The sequence below is a fragment of the Narcine bancroftii genome, chromosome 2 (assembly GCF_036971445.1).
Source record: "Narcine bancroftii isolate sNarBan1 chromosome 2, sNarBan1.hap1, whole genome shotgun sequence".
Taxonomy (NCBI): domain Eukaryota; kingdom Metazoa; phylum Chordata; class Chondrichthyes; order Torpediniformes; family Narcinidae; genus Narcine; species Narcine bancroftii.
This window is the reverse complement of record NC_091470.1, coordinates 248,958,927-248,973,385: the sequence shown is the minus strand read 5'-3', so window position 1 is coordinate 248,973,385 and position 14,459 is coordinate 248,958,927. Positions and strand designations below refer to the sequence as shown.

The following is a 14,459-nucleotide window of genomic DNA, read 5'->3' as shown; positions in this document are numbered from 1 at the left end:
TGACATCACTGCCGGCACAGCTGTCAAACCATGCTGCTGCCGTGTGCTCCCCAGGGGTATGCCTTCTTAGACCAGCTGACTTCTGCACGGAACACATCATTTCTGCCCCAGCAACGTGGTCAATGTGTGCGTGCACAAACAGCCCCGGATTATGCACTTGTCGCTCCCCACGCTGGTACATGCGGTGATGATGATGCCACCTGCACCTTCTAACTGCCACTCACTGCTGCCAGCTTGGAGCAGCAACTCGACTCTGAGTTGGTCCTAGTGACCACCAGGCAACATCCCCCACAGACTCGGGCGCTCAATGATGGACATCGCTGTCAGTGGGAAGGTAATAAAACGTCTCTTCAATAGCGGTAGTACTGAGAGCTTCATGCACCTGCATGTGGTCTGTACGCTGGCGCTCAAAGTACATCCAGTGAACATTTCCATTGCTTTTATGTCCCAGGACCACTCCATCACAGGGCTGGAGTTGCTGTTCTGTAAATTTGGCTGTGTGAAGGAAAGTATACAAAGAGTTCAGGCTCCTGGTCATGCCAAATCTCTGAGCCCCAGTTATCCTGCGATTAGATTTCCTGATTGATCTCCACAGTGTCACTCTAGCTTTTGGTGGCTCACTGTCCACTATGCCAAACCTAGCAACCGCCACCACTCCACCTGTAGACTGTCCACCTTACGGTACACCCTCCCTCCCTCCCTCTTAAACTATCTGGCGCCAGACTGCAAGCCCATTGCGGCCAAGGGCAGGTGTTACAGTGCAGCCAACAGGGCCTTCATCAAAGCCAAGGTGCAATGGCTTCGGGCGGGAGGGGTAATTGAGCACAGCACTAGACCCTGGTGAGCCCAGGTCTTGGTAGTCAAAGGGGGCAGTAAACCAAGGATGGTCATTGACTATAGTCAGCTGGACGCCTACCCACTAACCCGTATTGCTGACATGGTCAACGGGATTGCCCAGTACAGGGTTTTCTCCATCATTGACTGAACCTTGTGTACAAGTATTAAACTAATTAAAGCCTTTGGTACAGCATTTGTAGTTTGAGCCTGTTTGATTGCAGTGTAGCGCATCGCACGCTGATTTAGAAGTTGTTTTAATTTTTTTTCTAGTTTGGCTTTAAAGCCTTTTGTGTCAAGGTCAGAATCTGGTTTGTCATGAACATGTTGTTCTGCAGGAGCAGTATTGTGAATTACAGGTGCAAAATTGCAATAAATGTTAGTTCTGTAAATAAAAATATTAAAAAATAAATAATTAGTGCAAAAAAAAAGAAAAAGTGAAGTAGTGTCAACTAGTTCATTGTCCATTCAGAAATCTGATGGCTGAGGGGGAAGAAGCTGTTTATGTAACCTTGGGTGTGTGTCTTCAGGGTCCTGGACTTCCTTCCTGATGGTAGCAGTGAGAAGTGGACATGGCCTGGGTGGTGAGGGTCCTTGATGATGGATGCTTCTTTCTTGAGATACTGCCTCTTAAAGATGTCCTTCATGGAATAAAGTCGAACACCAGTTAAGGTGCTGGCTGAGTTCATAATTCTCTGTTGCCTGTTCCTGTCCTGAGCATTGGCACCTCCATACCAGACGGTGATGCAGCCAGTCAGAATGCTGTTCGTGATAGACCTATAGAAATTTCAAAGAGCCTTTGGTGACATACCAAATCTCCTCAAACTCCTAATGAAGTACATCCACTGGCAAGCCGACTTCTTGATTGCATTGACATGAAGGCTTCAGGAAATATCTTCAGAGATGTTGACAGCCAGGAATTTGGCATTCTTTCCCTCTCCACCACTGTCTTCTCGATGAAGCCTGGTTTGTGTTCTCCAGATTTCTCCTTCTTCGTGTCCACAATCAATTCCTTAGTTTTGCTAACATTGAGTGCAAGGTTTTTGTAGAGACACCACTCAACTAACTGATCTATCTCCCTCCTGTACACTTCCTCATCGGCATCTGTGATTCTGTGGACTACTGTGATGTCATTGGCAAATTTGTAGGTGGCATTTGAATTATGCCTAGCCCCACAGTCGTGGGTCTAGGGAGAGCAGTGGACTAATCACAGATGCATCCTTGACATGCATCTGTGCTGATTGTCAATGAGGAGACATTGTTACCGATCGATCCTCACTGACTGTAGTCCCCTGATGAGGAAGTCATGGATCCAGTTGGAGAAGCTGGCCCAGCTTTTGAAGGTTGCTGACCAGCATTGAGGGGAATGATGACGTTGAAAGATGAACAGTAATTGATGAAATTGCAGAGGGTCTGGGTCTTGGGTGTGAGTCAATTCTGGCTATGATCAACCTCTCAAACCATTTCAATTACATTGAAGTAACTCACTCTGTTCTTCTTGGGCACTGGCTGGCATGATTGATAACAGCAAGTGTTAACATTGCAGCTATTTGATTACTAGTTGGAGATTTTGAAACTGTTGGAAAATTATTTTGCACAAAAGCAAAACGTGCACCTGCTGAAAAATCCTGGAAATGGTTTGCAGGTTGGGTAGCTTCTGTGGTGGGAGAAAGTGTTTCCCGCTTGGATTGATGGCCTTGTATTTTTGGAATTGCTCGGAATGCTGTGCTGAAATTCCTGTTACTTTACAGGGTTGGTGTATTTTCCACACTGCCTTGCTTTGTGAATGTCAGTGAAAGGAAATTCTGTGGTGATGACATTTAAAGAAAGCAAGAGCCAGGCTGAGTATGGCAGGGGTAGGTGCAGACTTTCCTCTTTGTTTATGCAAATTTATCAGGGTCCAATCCATTTAGGGGAAGAATATAAGCATGGTCCCTCCCTTTTGGGCCAAGCCTTCTGCTGACCCTAAGAGTCCTGGTTACCTGCCTTTGAACTAAGTAGCTATAACTAGTATGTCTTTGAACAGTGCTGTGTTCCACTGGTGGGTGGAGCTGGTGCAGGCATTGTGTGTAGATGTTTGGCAGATCAGGGGCTCTCTTGACCAAGGGCTGCCATCTGCTGTCAGATAGCCTTGAGATTTAATGAGGCTAAAACTGGCACTCCAACTGATTTGTTAAAGATGAGTGAAAAAGAATGAAAGGACTGATATATGTGTACATGCCTAGATATACATGCAAGCACACACTTGAAAAGTAAATTGGGTACAATGAAACTAGTTTAAACGAAACATAATAATAATATAATTGTATCTAATACCCCAGCAGCCTTATCTTTCCATTCAATTCATTAGGCCAATGTTCCCAACCATTGGTTAAACCTGGAGCAGAATTTGCAGTCCTTGTGTTTGGGAGGAGGTGCATGCATGCATTGCACATTGCTTTTATCCTTTAACCTCCTGCATTGGTCCAAGCTATGTGACTCATCAAGAAAATGGATGTATTTGCTGTGGTGCCAGGAGCGAGCAATTTTTTTCCCCCTGCCTGCACACTATCTCGGGAACTAACATTTGGATTTCTGCTTTTGAGGAAATGAGTGGGGGAGAATTGTGGCAAGAGATGGTTGGATCAGAGAGCTGAAAAATTAAATTCACATTTCTGATTCTATTTGTACTTGGAAGGATGCCCTCCTTCAGAACTTACCTTTTTTTGTAATGAACAAGCAATGAGGACATTTAAAAAAAGACTTATTAAGGAACTAATTGACAAATTTCAATATGTGAAAATTAGGAGTGCTTCAGACAATTTTACATAAAAAAAATTATAAATGCATGAAACATTCAGCAAGTTGGGCCACATTTGTGGCGAATGTTAATATTCAAGTCTAAGGTCCTTCAACCTATGTGATTTTTTTTTTGTTCATTCTCCAAATTTGTCAAGTATATTTAGCCCCTTTCACACTTACAAATGATCCCAGGAATTAACAGCCAATCGGCCTTTAAAGTGGCACGTGTGAAAGCAAAATCAGCTCAACACCGGCGTCAGGTGACATAATCTAACGCCAGGGATTGACGTCCTTGACCCTTGGTACAATCCCCAGCGTCTGCAGGTGCCGGCGTTTCAATCAGGCAAGTGTGAAATGGGTAATTGCATTGTGGGATTGAAAGGATCCAAATTTTTGCATGAGTGCAGGAACGTACGTGAGAAAGAAAAGATTGAAATGGAGGTATAAACTTTGCCATGGTGAAGTTGCAGCGAGGAAATAATTAGCAATAACGGACAATTTTGAAACAATGTGGGAAAATTGATCGCACTATAGTGCACAATTTATAAAGATCATGGGGGGAAATGCAATGGCGGACCTGACTTCTCAGAATGTTGTGTGGCAGGGAAATCCTTCTATGAATGCTTCATGCATGCAGCCAGGCATACAGCCCTTTCTCTGCCACATGGAATTCTGGGAGAGCAGGTCTGCCATTGCTTTTCCCCCCACGGTATTTATAAATTGTACATGATAGTGCTACCAACTTTCCCATGTTATATAAATTGAGTGCTACCAATTTTCCCACCTGCCTAAAAATTGTCCAATATTGCTTGCACTTTCCCATGGTCCCTTTATAAAGGTTTATATAGGTTGGCACAACAACAACATGGGCTGAAGGGCTCATACTGTGTTGTACATAAAGCTTAATTATGTTATAATTGGGCATGATTAATTTTGTTTAAATACAAGATCATAATAGATTGATCAGGATTTAGAGAAGGTTCACCACTGCTCGATGCGTCATGACATCACTGGTAGAAGGTAGAACAGTTCTAACCCTGGGATGGCCCCTTGCAGCGTAACAGCATTCAATGTCCCAGTTAAGAATGGTGAAGTGTGAAAAGCCAAACCCCCATTCCTATCCCAGGACACTTATGGGGTGCAGGTGTGAAAGGGACCAGTGAAACAAGCCAACAATCTACTTCCCAAATATAAAGCCCTTTTCCAGGATGAGTATTGTTTATCAAGAAGTTATGATTTGTTATTTAGCTGCATCATCAAACAACATGTGCCTTCTTTACCTGTTGTGGAAACATTTAACATTTCAGCATGCTTAGGTCAGTATAATGTTAGCTGTTTTATGGTCAGATGGTGGAACTGGAGCCTGGCAGCTGAAGGTGACTCAACTGGATCCAGTTCTGCCATTAGGTTCTGGACAGCTTTGAACAAGGTTGGAGAACTGAATAAACTGGATTTGTTTTCCTTGGAGTGGACGAGGCTGAGGGGTGAAAACTGATGGGGGTAGACAAAGTTCTGAGAGGCAAGGCTAGCAAAAAAAAAAACTTTTTGCCATTCTAAAGGTGTTTCGACCAGAGGGCAAATGGAATGTGTGCAGATGGTTATTTGATGGTCAGCATGTTGGGCCAAAAGGCCTCTTTCATTGTTATCATTATTCAAGTCAGATCGGGTTCAGGAGGCCACCACAACTCGTTACAGATGTCCTCTCATTTAAGAGTTGGAAATAATGAAGTCGAACAACCGTTTTTGTCCATCCGTCATCAGGTTCTTGAGCCTCTCAGTACTACTGTCACCATAAACTACTCCATGAACACCAAAAGATCTGACTGCATCACTTTTTTCCCCCATTAACTGCAGCTGTGTATGTCTATTTATCTCTCTTTATCCATCCTCCCCTGCCAGACTCCAGTCTTTATTCTGACATCTTCCTGTCCTTTAGTTGTATTGTGAAGAAGACGGCCTAAAAGTCAGTAATATATGCTGTGAGATCGATCGAGTTCCTGCAGCATTTCTGTGTGATTTTACTAGTGTGAAGGATTATGTTGTATTTTATGTTGTATATAGATATGTTTTAAAGGAGATAAATTGTGGGGTTTTTTTTAGTGTAGGTCACACAAACACTTCACAAAACAGATCTCATTTAAAATGCCAGAACTCTGCTCAAACCAGACAGTCCAGGCTCTGGGTGCTTTTGCAAAAACTTTGAAGGATGCCTATAAGGACTTCACAAGTAGGTATTAATTGGACATGCTATGGAGCAATGGATTATTGTTTTGGAAGGCAACAGATGAACGGACTCAGAAGATTGGGTCTGGTGCTACAATCTGTCTGAGTACAGTTTGCTGTTCTTAGAGGGTCATATGGTTTTTCTCAGAGAGAGAGAGAGAGAGAATTCAGTTCTTCAGTTCAGCAGCAGCAGCTGGGACTGGAACAGGACAAGCTGGCACACTTGTGGAAAAACCCCATTTTGAAGACTGGTTGTGAGCTCTTAGTTCAGCCTGTTCAAAGCCATACAAGAGGAGATCACTGGCTATATAATGCTTCATCTGAGATGAGGGAAACAGAAAAGGAACTCTGGAATGACCTAAAAGAAAGAGGTCATCATCTGGAAAACTCTGATGGGGCAAGTTTATTTGGCAAGACACTGAAGTGGCTGTTCGGAAGGAATCAGTTTGTGTCCAACGAGCAACCAATCTCTCTCTGAAAACCAACAAGAGCCTTCCTGAGTGGTAACCACTTACCTTTCAAGCACCAAAGCCTGGTGAACATTCATAAATATTAAATTCTGTGCACCGTATAAGAATTGCCTGATGCCTGTGAACTTGGAGGAGTGAGAAGTGAGATTGGGCTGTAAATTAAGAACTTCTCTGAACTTGTACACACATTACATACACGTGCTTAGAATTAGAAGGAGGTTAAGTTAATAGTAATGTTAAAATTTGATCCTGCTTTCATGTTTAAAGATGATTAAAAGCAGCTTTTGTTTAAGTAACCATTTGTCTTGGTGAATTTCTATTGCTGCTGGGTTTTGGGGTCCTCTGGGCCCATAACACTAGGTCTATCTTGCATACCTGTTTGGCTGCAGCAAATAAGAATTTCAGTGCATCTGAACATTTTACTAGTACATACTTGATTATAAACTCTAACACAGTTAATTAGCCATTGTTAAGTTGCTCCTTGTGTATTGTTGTGGTAGAAACTTAAGGATGGGTTGATGGGAATGTGGGGAGACCAGGTTACTAGGAAAATTGAGGAATGGGATTTCTGTGAACCAGCATAGATTCAGACACCATATTTCCATGTTAAATGGAAATGTGGTGTCAAAATTGTTTGGGCAGTGTGCTAATACTCTGCATTTTGGTGAGATTTTTCTTGCCAAATTTGGGTTTGCTGTTAAGTGGATTACTTTAACTGGGGCAACACTACATCTGTAAATGACTTGTTCTGTTGGTGTATGATCACAATGAGGTAATGCTAATGAATAAATTGTTGGTTTCTGGTGTTAACTGCCAAGATGATGAGCTCAAAGTGTGTCCTTTCTAATCAAATAATAAACTTCCAATGAAACAAAGTGCTGATGCTTTTTGTCATGTTCTGAATTAATTGTCATATCAACAATTCAGATCATTGTGTCTAGCACATGCCATTTTGGCATTGTTTTATTGAGTCTTAGCTGGCAAGGGAATTACTGATGCGACTGCCAACAGTAATTAAGCAGTAAGAAATTGGCTCAGGACTCACTATTTACAATGAACTGTTGTAGCTTTCTTGTTTGAGAGATGGGATATGGTGTGTTTTCTTTAAAGTCCACTCCGTAGACCCAGATGTTCTGAGGGGATGTTGTCTGTCTGGGGTCCCATCTTTTGGATAAAATATTATCCTGGGAGTTGCCTGCTTTCAAAAGTTGCAATGGTGCATGTAATTGAAAATAGGGGAGTTCTTCCCAGTGTCCTGGCCAGTGCTTCCAAACAACATTGTTGATATCAGACCATCTGGGGGAGGGGTGGTTGGGTGGGGGGGGGGGGGTGGATCTTGCAATTCCAAGGTGATGCAGTTGTTATTGCCAACATTTCACAGCACTAGGGGCCCTGGTTTGAATCTGATCTCCACTCACTGTGTGGATTTCGCTCATTCTTCCTGTGACTGTGCTGGTTTCCTTTCACATTCGGAATAAGTGTAGGCAGATTAATGGGCAAAAGAATCAAAGATAGCTGATGTGCATGTAGGAGAGAACAAGTTGCAGGGGCAAGAAATATTTCTGTTATGATTGCTTTGCTGGCATGAGCCCACTGGGTTGAATGGCCTCGTGTGTTGTGTGCAGACCATCTGCTACATTATAGCTGATAGCTTTGCAAATTTAGTTCCTTTTGAAATTGTTCATTGGAGATGGTATGTTCTATGTCATTATATCTCACTGTATTTGTATATTAAAAAATCTTTGTGGTTTCTAGTATCTCTCAATTGAAGCCCCAAATCTTTGTCTGCTTTGTCAGGTTATTTTTCAGTTCTGGTCACTTCATTGTTAGAAAGGATGTAGAAGCTGTGGAGAGGGCGAAAAGGAGATTTACCAGGATGTTGCCTGGATTGGGAAAGATAGCAGAGCTGGGACTTTTCTATTTAGAAGGATGAGAGGAGACAAGATTATGAGAGGCATCGACCGGGTGGACAGCCAGCAGCAGTTTCCCAGGGCAGGACCAGCAAACACCAGAGAACATATGTACAAAGTTAATGGAGGGAAGTTTAGGGGAGACATCAGGGATGTTTTTTTTTAAAGAATTATGGGAGCCTGGAATGTCTTACCAGGAATGGTGGTGGAAGCTGAAACATTAGGGGCATTTTCAGATACATGGATGAAAGAAAAATAGGGTTGTGAGGTAGGGAAGTTTTAGTACTTTATTTTAAGAAGGAATTTATACACAATATTTTTGGAATTGTCTTTGGGTAGTTTGAAAATTGGAAACATTCACAAGGGATCATTGCTGGGACCTCTGCTACTTATAATGTATAGAATCAGACTTTTACATCATGGAAATAGACATTTTGGCCCATCTTGTCCATGCTAACTATGCTAGACCGATGTAAAATTGGTCTCATTAGTAAGTTTGCAGGTGTCACAAAAGTTGGAGGAATTGTGTATAGAAAGAAGGTTGTCAAAGAATGCAGATTAATGTTGATTCATTGGAAATTTGGACAGAGAAATGGAAGATGAAGTTTCTAATGTGAGGGGATGCATTTTGAAAAGTTGATTGCAAAAGGGAAGTACACAGTCAGACTTGTCAGAGCATTGTGTATTGGGGGTAATTCCATCACTCCCTGAAAGTAACAGTGCCAAGAAGATAGGTGGCTCAAAAAGGCAAACGGCAGACTTGCCTTGATCATTTGGATCTCTGAGTGTAAAAATCAGGACATCATGTTGCAGCTGTATAAAATTGGTTAGGTCACGTTTAGAATACAGCCTCTCCCCGACTTGCGATCTATGCCACTAGATAGATAGATAAATAAACAAACATAAATAATTGAATAAATAAAATGATGGCTGCATGCATACGATAGTGAGTGTCTCTCAGTTTCCATTCGGTAAGCTCACCAGAGAAGATGGCGAGTAAGAGGGAAAACCCATCCCCTGCTGATAGATCTGACAAGAAGCCGAGGAAGACTCTCAGTTTGGAATTGAAAATGACTTGATTTACAATATGACCAGTCAATCAGAATGGAACTTGGATGTATATCGGGGAATAGCTGTGTTGTGTTCACTTCTGATTGTCCTTTTACAGGAAGGTTGTGGAAGCTTTGGAAAGAATGCAGAAGAGATTTACCAGAGTGTGGCCTCAGTTAGTGGATATGAGCAATAGAGAGAGATTGGCCAAATGTGGATTGATCTGGAGACCCTTAACAGTGAACTTGGATTTAAAATTTCAATTGGTGGCTGTGAAGCGTCTTCAGATCAATCCACATTTGGCCAACCTCTCCCCAGCAGCTTTGCCCAAAAAAAATTACGGGATTGCTCAAGAGAAATTGAATCAACAAAATGCTGCCTATGCAGAGGTATGAAGGCATGAGAGGGTGAGCTGGCAAAACTTTAATGGGAAACTGAGGAAAATTATTGGTGACAGTGCAATTACTGAAATGACTAACATTCTTGAGAAACATAAATATTCATTGCACTAAGTCGATAATAACATGTCAGTTCAATGCACTGGGTGATTTGTGGTGGTGCTGAGACACACTGACATGAGGGAGTCTGGTTTGGCATGAAATGTATGGAATATTGCCTTTGTACAACAATTGTACTTGGTTAACCATCCCAAATGTGTCATAGTCCTGTTAGCAAACAATGACTTGGCGCCAGACTACAAGGAGATATTAAACACAAAAACACATCTTGCAAATACTCAGTAGGTCATGCAGTCTCTCAGTGGAGATGAAAACCTGTTAACATCTCAGACAGGTGACTGCATTATAACTGGGAATAGTTAGAAATGAGTGGCAGAGGAATGGTGGAGGGGCTGATAAGTTTATTGTCAAAAATGCAAGTAGAGTAGATGAATGCAATGACAAATGAATAAGTAGATAAGTATTCATGGTTATAGAGATGCAAAATTGTGTTGTTTTAATCATGCATTCTGATTCGTGCAAGTTGTGGTGGGACCAGTTGAAGGAGAAAACCAATGAAATGTGAAGAACTGGAGCAGTGATGGTGCAGAGGATACATTGCTAGACTTCTCACCCAGAGACCATTGATGGGGTAGATAGCCTGTGCTTGTTTCTCCATGGTAGGGGTTTCTAAAACCAGAGCACTTGGACGTGAGGAGAGAGGGATGACTCTGAAAGGAGATGAGTGGTAATCTTTTCACATAAAGAGCAGTTGGTAACTGGAATGAGGTAGCAAAGGCAGGAACAATAGCAACATTTAAGAGGCCTCTGACAGATTAATACATGGGGGATAATGCAGTGGTTCTCAACCTTTTTCTTTCCACTCACATACCACTAAGTAATCCCTGTGCCATCGGTGCTCCGTGATTAGTAAGGGATTGCTTAAGGTGGCATGTGAGTGGGAAGGGAAGGTTGAAAACTACTGCACTAGACCCATTTGTTACTGAAATCTTTTGCTTGAGAAAAATTGTGTTTGGCCCATTTCCTTTGGAGTTACGAAACCCTGCACATAATGAGTCAGTTAGGTACGATTAAAACAGTGGTTTTCAACCTTTTTCATTCCACCCACATACCACCTTAAGCAATCCCTTACTAATCACAGAGCACCTATGGCATAGGGAATACTTAAAGTGGGATGTGAGTGGAAAGAAAAAGATTGAGAAGCACTGGGTTATGAAATTGACACAGACAAGTGGGATTGGTGTAGATGGGTGTGGAGAGTTCAATCCAGAGATCACAGTTCAAATCCCACCATGGCAGCTGTGAAATTTAAATTGCTGTGACTGTAAAAGCTGCTGGATTGACTTTTTATTTAAAAAAAATCAATTTGCTGATTTTTTTTTTTTCTTTATCAGCAGAAATTTGTTGACCTTGTCCACTTAGCTTGGACTTGACCCACCCAAGGTATTGAACTCTGAAATGACCGAGGGAACCACTCAGTTCAAGGGCAGTTAGAGACAGGCAATAAATATTGGCCTTGCTATCAAAGCTCCGACGCCCAAAATATAGAGGACAAAAAAGAAAGATGCTGAATGCTGGGAATATGAGATATATGTTAGAATGGTGGATCATCCAAAATCAGTGAAATAGAGGGGCTGCTATGAATTTAGACATGCAGCACGGTAACTGGCCTTTTCAGCCCACAACCCTGTGCTGTCCAATTGGACCTACACCCCCAGTATGTTTTGAATGGTGGGAGGAAACCAGAGCATCAAGAGGAAACCCATGTAGAAATGGAGAGAATGTTAAAAAAACAAAACTCCTTGCAGACAGTGCCAGATTTGTACCCCAGTCGTTGGCTCTGTAACAGCGTTGCATTAACCGTGTCAAGTCAGATGAAGCAGTTCATTAGAACAGTGTAAGATGGTTCAGTGTGGGAGTGAGATGGAGAGGTCAAGTTACAGGCTCAGGTCACCTAGGTGTCCTGCCAACTGCATACTTGTACGGTATTTGGTAATTTTAATGTAAAAGAAATATCTTTGTTAGCCCCAAATGATCCATCCCTTGTCATCCTTCAGAAGATGATGGTGAGCTGCAATTTGAGGTATGGATATACCCACAATGCTCTTCTGGAGGGAGAATTTTGATCCATTGGGTGTAAGGGAATTTCCAAGTCAGGACGATGTATAGCAGTGGTTCTCAACCATTTTCTTTCCACTCACTTTAAGTATCCACTATGCAATAGGTGCTCTGTGATTAGTAAGGGATTGCTTAAGGTGGTATGTGGATGGAAAGAAAATGTTTGAAACCACCGTTTTAATTGCACCTAATTGACTCATTGGATGCAGTTTCATAACTCCAAAGGAAATGGGCCAAAGACCATTTTTCTCAACCAAAAGATTTCAGTAACTATTGTGTCTGGAGCAGTGATTCTCAACCTTCCCTTCCCACTCACATACCACCTTACTAATCATGGAGCACTGATGTCATAGGGATTATCTGAGTGGAAAGAAGAAAGGTTGAGAACCACTGGTGTATAGCTTGGAGAGCAGCTTCCAGGTGATGGTGTTTCTATGATTTGGCCATCCTTGCGTTTGTAACTGGTAGAGGTGGTGCATTTGGAGGTGATGTCTAAGAATATTATTATATCCAGTGAATCTGAAGGCTGGTGGGGTGGAAAACTAAATCAAGAAGAACTATTTCCTTCTGAGTGGGTGGATTGGGATCAGAGCCAGAATGCAAGAAATAGGACAAATGTGGTAGGAAGTTCTGTCATGGATGTTGTCAGAATTTTACAGCATGAAAACTGGCCCTTTTTGTCCATGTTGACCAAGTTGATCTGCCTTGGTCCCATTTGCCTGTGCATGGCCCGTGTCCTTTTAAACCTTTTCTGTCCATGTACTTGTCCTTTGCAACTATATAATTGTGTTCACTTCTGGTACTTCTGGCTGCTCGTTCCATGTTCCAACCACCCTCTGGTGGGGTGGGGGGGGGATTATTCCTCATTTGTTGTGTTGATTGACCACTGTCTTGAAGCTCTTGCATATTTATGATGCTTTTCCAAATGATATTTTTTTTCCCTCTTGAGTTGTTTGATGTTTGGTTATAGACCTTGAGTACATTGAAGTACTAATTGTAACATGGTATCAGCAAGTAGTTGGTCGTGGTTTTTCTATTAGTTCCTGGGCTTCAGGTGGAGATATTTCATTTCCTTTGATGTGTTGAGATGTTTGCAAAGCAAGAAATTTTATTAACTCCTGCATTTCCAACTTTAATAGCTACAATGATACAGACCCAAGGCCAATTCTAGGAATCTTATTCACAAATTTAAGAGAAGGTTAGATGTGTACGTGGAGGAGAGGGGGTTGGAGGGTTATTGGCGGAGAGCGGGAGGTTTGAGCTAGTGGAGTTGTTCTAGTGAACCGGTGAGGACTCGAAAGGTCAACCTGGCCTGTTTCCGCTCTGTAAAATGGTTATATGGTTTTAACTTATTAAGTCTTACATTTGTAAAAGCTTAGGTTTCATTTATAAACAAATGATATATCAATGAGTGAAATTGATCCTAGTGATTTCTATGATCTCTGATTCGAACACTGGTTGGATGGATTTTTCCTTGCTTACCCCTCTGACATTACCACTGCTTGATCACTTTCCCAAGGCCAATTGGAAAGCTATTCACTTCCTGATTTTGGGTGAATCTCGATCAGTCTCTTCCACACCCTCACCACCCCGCCTCCAATAGTTAAAAAAAAATCTGTGGAATGTGGAAAAATATCCTGAATTCAGTGTGTGCCCCTGATTTCTGAGGAGTTGATAATATGAGAACCTCAAACGTGCTTTGACTTGGGGATGAATGTGATGTGATATTTCAACAAAAGACCAAAGTTGCGTGAATGTGCAAAGACCTCTTGTGTAGTACTTAAAAATTGTGCATTTCAGATTCTTATTTCAAGTTGTAATACTGAAAGTTCTTTTAAATACATTTATTTGGCTTTGAATTTGCAGGGGTGTTGGTGTGCTTTCAGTTTGTTGCTACAATTTCTAATCCAAGCAATGAAAATAGATGCAGACTTGCCTGTCCCAAGAGCCACATACAACACCCATTTGGTTGTGGGTAATCTGTGCCATATCCACTCTTTCCCGCCCCCCACCCCCCCCCCCCCACCACCCCGTGCCCTCTTGGTCAAAATCTCTATCAGCTTCTTCTACCTTGACCATGCTCAACAACTGAGCATTTACTTCCCGATCAGAGAATCTTTGACAGGCTCAGAGTAATTGAAGAATTCCCCTCATGATCATCTTCAGAATGTGTCCCTAATTTCTATACCACTCAGTGCAAAAATCCCTTCAACTTGTTCTTCTAATCTCTTGTGAATTTTAGCTCATTTCATTCATTCTCTCATCCATGCATCAACACTTCTTACTCATTACAGACATCTAAACAAGGTGCTGTATCAATAAAGCAGTCAACATCGTAAAAGGACCCCAATCACCCTGGTCACAGCTCTTCTCACTGCCACCTTTGGGCAGAAAGTACATAAGTCTGAAAACCAGCAACTCTAGGTTCAAGATGGTTCTTATCAACACCACTTCCTCCCCCCCCCACACCATGGAGAAGGAAAAGCAGAAGATATCCACTAACAGGACAGTGGCAGACCAGAGAGGGGCTCAGCGGCTAAGGGGCCACACAAGCTGCAGGTGACTTGAAGACTTCCTTGCAGAAATCTGAGCTGAGATTCAAGAATGTACGGAGG

General features: G+C 42.2%; 1 protein-coding gene across 11 annotated transcripts in view; it reads left to right on the top strand.

The window, feature by feature from the left end:
* The window catches only part of LOC138755215 (myelin basic protein-like), a 169,253-nt gene that overhangs the window by 51,300 nt on the left and 103,494 nt on the right, over positions 1 to 14,459 (top strand). The window lies entirely within an intron of this gene.